The 5,725-nt window shown below is 45.1% G+C and overlaps 1 non-coding gene across 1 annotated transcript; it reads right to left on the reverse strand.

The window, feature by feature from the left end:
• Positions 1-4,650: 4,650 nt before the first annotated feature.
• LOC115032027 lies at positions 4,651-4,793 on the reverse strand. Its single transcript, XR_003837675.1, has one exon. It is a non-coding gene; the product is annotated as a small nucleolar RNA SNORA48 (small nucleolar RNA).
• Between the last annotated feature and the right edge of the window lie 932 nt (positions 4,794-5,725).

Raw genomic sequence — 5,725 nt, forward strand, 5'->3', positions numbered from 1 at the left:
ATATATATAATATTGTATATTGTACTATACATAATATATAAATAAATAAAATAATATAAAATATACATATATATATATAAATCTGTTTTTCTCTTTATTGATTAATGAATGCTCTTTAGATATTTATAAATTAATTATTTGAATTCACAGGTATCATAAAATTATTTTCTAGTCTCTTCTTTCTTTCTAATTTGTTTTTGTTGGTTGGTTATTTGTTTGCTTGTTTGTTTTTCCTTCAAGACAGGGTTTCTCTGCATAGACCAGACTGGCTTTGAACTCACAGAGATCCATCTGCCTCTGTCTCCTGAGTGCTATGATTAAAGGATTTTTATCTGTTCTCAGCTATTCAAAACACTATCTGATATTTNCCCATAATTGATTCCAAGCTTCCCTTTTTTAATTAAAGTGTATAGTCAATGTGAAATTTGTTCCAGGGACTTTGGGCCTCTTCANGAGTGTGGACATTTCCAATGAACAGAATGAATTGGAAAATTTCTGTAGTAGTTAAGAGTTGGTGGTACTGGATAGAGATTACAAGTCTTGTAAACATTTGCCTGGTTTTTATCAATCGATCCAGGAGAATCTTTGGGGGATTTTAACGGATTATTTTTGTTTCCCTTNCTCTTGTCTGTTGGACGGGTGAGTGAGGGCCATGGTCTGGATTTGAAACATCTTCCCGGGTTTAGGGCTTTACATCTTAGTCTTCAGGTAGTGGAGTTCATGTGAGAAGTCTTTAAAGCTATGGAAGGAGAGACCTTACTGACAGTAGTAAGTCACCAGGGTTAACTTGGAGGGTTATACTTGAACCTCCTTGCTGACTGCTTCCTTGGTCTCTGGCATGTGAAGCTATTTTTTGCCACATGCGCATGCCACCATGGCACCACGATCTAAACTGTTCTGCTAGGCCTTCCCCAAAATGGTGGACTGATCACTCTGAAACCATAAGCCAATTACATATTTTCTCTGAATGTTGATTTTCTTGTATGTGATGTCACAAGAAGAGAAAAGTAATTAATGCAGTGAATGTGTAGTGTATAATTCACATATACACTCATGCCCATTAAACATGTGTGTATGCAAGCACATGCATGTATTAAGACTGTCTCTTTGACATTTGTAAATTTATCCTACCATTGTAGTGTAACACAGCCAGAGCTTTAACTTTCTCCTTTACTATCAGTTTTATTCTTGTGTTTTTTTCTTCTTTGTTTTATTTTGTGTTTTAAATGTTCTTTAAAATTGAGGCATGTGTTTATCATGCTCATTTTTTTCTCTCAAAATTGTGATTTTCAGTGATACTACCACTGTTATACCACAACCAGCCCCTCCCAGTCTAGTCCTTGTAGACTTATTCACTGTTAGTTATCTCCAGATGCTGGGCTTGGAGCTTGTCTGGACATCACTTCATTTTAACAGTCTCGCAAGGATGATACTCATCATTGTCATTATCATCATCATCATCATCATCACCACTAGTGTCTCAGTGTGCTATATACTGTATGCTTCTCTCCCTCTCTCCCCTCCCCTCCCTTTTCCTCTTCCCCCCTCCCCCCTCCTCTCCCCTTTCCTCCTTTCTCTCCCCATTCTGTCTCTCTGTGTGAGTACATCTCTGAGTATGGTGTATGTGTGTGCTATATGCTCCCCTTCATCCTCTCCCCCCTCCCCCCTCACCACTCCACCGAGTGTGTGTTTGTGTGTCTGTGGGTGGGTGGGTTGGGGTTTGGTGCATGTCCATATGTGCTCCTGCAGAAGACAAACCCTGAAACAGGGTTTCCTGCTGAACTTGGAGTAGGATGGCAGCCAACAAGCCCTGGCGCTCCTCCTGCCTCCCCGACATAGCCCAGTGCTGGGTTACGGGCTCTCACCTATAGCTCTGCCCAGCATTTACATCAGAACTGGAGATCTGAACTCATTCTTGTGTGTCTTCAGAAAACACTCTTCCTTACACTCTGGACCACCTCCCTAGCCCCTATTATCCACATTTTCCAGAGGAGGAATGTGGCATATGAGGGTCAGAGAAATGAAGTTTCTGAGCTGGGAATCAGGCTGGAGACTCAACGTTGCTTTTCTGAGGTGGTAGAGAGGAATTCAGTCCTGGAGCCATCAGCCTTCTCTTTCCCTTTCTTCATTTCCCTTTCTTTTCACTGTTTCTCATTTTGATTTTCTCTCTTCATTTTACTTATTTTACAGTTAATTCTCTCTTCTAACCTTTCCATCACCTGCACACAATGGTACTCTGTTTTTAAACACTTTTTTTATTGATTCTTTTTGCACCCCAGTTCTACAACTCTTCCCATCCCTTCATATACACCCTTAGCCCTTGCAACCTCCTCCCAAAATAACACACACACACATACACACACANGACAACACAAAAAGGCATACAAAACATCTCATCCTGGAAGCTGTAGTGTGTCCCACTGTGTCCCACAGTCTATCCCTGTATCCACGAATCTTCACTTGCAAGTGTTCCTTGCAATGAGTCATTCATTGGTCAGGTTTGAGATCTCTGGCTCCTGTGACACCATCAATGCTGGATCCTCGTCGGGACTCCTGATTATCCTGTTGTTGCCCTATGCCATGGAGATCCTGCAGCTTTGGACCAGCAGGGCTGGTTCTTTCCCGTGTGCCAAACATTTTCAAATGATAGAGATTTTGGCGTGGCCCAATCAGAGCCCTGCATCTGGGTCTGGGTAATAGCTGAGATGGGCAGCCCANTAGATCTCTGGTCTTGCTCTCATGTCCTCTGTGTCTGCTCACCTGCACCTATGCCTCTAGCTCCACTGTGCTGCCCACTCAAATGCAGAGCCCACTCTCCCAAGTGCTGAAGCCTGTGAGGGGCTGGAACAGCTCTCCTGCTCTCTTACCAGCAGGGCTCACTCACCCACTGCCTTTGCCATCAGAGCCATCTCCGCTGTTACCCAGGTAAGGTGTAGGGCTAACTCTCCTGAGCTCTACAGCCAGTGAGGCGGGGGCAGAATTAGCAATTCTCCTGGCTACTGCAGGTGACCAACATTCCCCAACCCCCACACCCACACCACCTCATGGCAGACAAGTGGCAGGGCCAGCTCTCCCATGCTCTTGCCCACAGCACTGGCTCAGTTGAGTCCCATTGACCAGGGACAGCCCTACTGTGCTGCCCAGGCAAGGTGCAGGTCCCCACTCTCTCAAGTGTGGCAGTCAGCAAGGAGCAGAGCCAGCTTATTAGTTTTCATGACCCAGGGATTAGCTCTCTCATGATTGCCTTAGGTGGAATGGAGTGGAGATGGGCTAAATGTACAACCCTCCCCCTCCCCACCCAAACCATCTAACAGTAGAGGAGTGGCTAGGCTAGCACTCCCTTGCTCATGCTCCCAGTTTACCCACACCCCTGCCACAAGGGCCAGGTCCACTGTGCTGCTTGGACAAGAGGCATGGCCTGCTCTCTGGAGTGCTGCTGGCAGGAAGAGATGGGGCCAGCCCTCCACAGCCCTGCATACAATGAGAGGCAGGGTAAGTTATGCACAGTCCCTGGACATCTGTGTGGTCCTCAGCGGCTCCCCGGACCAGGGGCATCCCCATGTTCTTTAGTAGTAATATGAGCCATGGGCATTGACACCTACCCTTGTTACTGCATAGCCATGGACTCAGGCATGGCCCTCAGCAGCAGCTCAGGCTGGGACCTCACCATGGTCCCAGGTGGTGGGGCTGGCCACTCACAACAGGCTACACTTCTCCATCCACGAGTCTCCAGTTCCATCTATGTGCATAGTGTTCAATCTGTTCCAGTTCTCCTTTTCTCCCATTTGACGACCACATACTCACACATTGTGGTGACTCCTGNTGCAGGCTGGCAACATGGCTGGTGGGTCCATGGGTGACATCCTCCATTCATGGTGAGTGGTTTGGTGGCAAACAGGACTCTATGGCCCNCCTGTGCCATGTGCTGGAGTGTTGTAGGAAATATTAAAAAAGAACTCATGCCAGCCTGTTCTTATCTTGTGGAGCTCTGACTCAGAGCTCCAAAATCTTTCCACCCAGCTCGCTAAGTTCCCACTGGCGGGTCGTTACCATGCCAGCCCCATGCTTCAAAAACTTCCACAGCTTTTTGTGGTGCACATCAGGCAAACCCATGCTTTGCCACTGTATCTTTCTCTCTGGAACCCAGTTTAGCCACCGCAGGAAGGAAAACACCACACAAACTTAGTTCAGAAGCAATGGTAACTCAGTAACTGGGCACATCAACTAGAATCCAAATCTTGTGAGCCATATTAAATCTAAGTCCTCCAGTGGTGAATCCTGGAGGGTCCGCCATTGAAACCGGGAGACACTAGTAGTTATATCTTGTCCTTTTGCTATCCCTGTCCAAAAGTCCCTATCTCTCTCCTGCTTTCTCTCTTCCCTGTCCGACCCAGAAGTATCTCCTACTCGCCCAGTGATTGGTCCCTTTATTCATTCAGGGAAGGCTCATAAGAAGCCACCTGAGTATGTGACTCATTTCTCATTCCAGACAACCCCTCCTGGGAAACCAGAACTAACATCAAAATACAAACAACACCAGGGCCATCCACAACACTGGAGGGCAGGTCAATGGGAGCCAAGGTGTTTATAAGTCTCTGTCTGTCTTCCTCCTCTCACACTGAGCTGCCTAGATTTGATTTGATTTGATTTTTATGACTCCTAGGCATAAGACATCCTTAGCCACCAAGCCAGGCATCAAGCTAGGATGAACAAGGACTGCCATCTGCTCTGCCCTTGACTAAATAAGAACAAGACACCACCAACGAGGTGTCTCTTTGCCCATTGCTGGGGGTGGGGCACTGTTTAACTCTTAATGCCATTCTTTTATTTGACTCTTTGCCTCTGCCATGTTCTGAATGTTACTCTTCATTTCCAACATATTTGCCTTAATTGACTGTTATTGTGATTTCAAAATATTTGTATACTCATGCTTTTGTGAACATACATTCTCCTTATATATGTAAGACATTCCCATTCTGATTTCATAGGTCACCCCTTTCTATGGATAGACTAAGTCATAGCCCATTTTAGTTAGGGTTTCCATTGCTGTGAAGAGACATATGACCAAGGCAATTTTACAAAGGACAGCATTTAACTGGGGCTGGCTTATAGGTTCAGAGGTTCAGTCCATTATCATCAGGGTGAGAGCTTGGCAGTGTCCAGGAGATATAGAGNTAGAGGAGCCAAAAGTTCTACATCTTGATCCAAAGGCAGACAGGCGAAGACTATGAGGATCTCAAAGCCCAGCCCCACACACTTCCTCCAACAAGGCCATACCTACTCCAACAAGACCACACCCACTCCAACAAGACCACACCCATTCCAACAAGGCCACACCTCCTAACAGTACCACTGCTGGGCCAGGTATATTCAAACCACCACACAACCTTTGAAAAGTTAAAAGNCCTCCATATTTTAGGCTTTAGGATTTGTCACGTCTACTACACAGACTATTGACTGTATCTTTTGTTTTATGGGTCTTCATCTAATGTCTATACTCTTATGTCAGTCTATACTACTTATAGACTGACGATGATAAGTTGCCTTCTTCTAAATATGCATGACTGCATTTTATTTTGCTCACATTTTTGTTACCAGTTTTGCTGTATGCTCCTGCATATCTTTTCAACTTGTAAATAATATGTTACCCAGNGNTAACCATCCTATTCTTTGTGTTGCATTTGACTGGCATATTTGTACCCAAATATTTATTTTTTAATCTTTC

Source organism: Mus caroli, chromosome 9 (genome assembly GCF_900094665.2).
Source record: "Mus caroli chromosome 9, CAROLI_EIJ_v1.1, whole genome shotgun sequence".
In the NCBI taxonomy this organism is placed as follows: domain Eukaryota; kingdom Metazoa; phylum Chordata; class Mammalia; order Rodentia; family Muridae; genus Mus; species Mus caroli.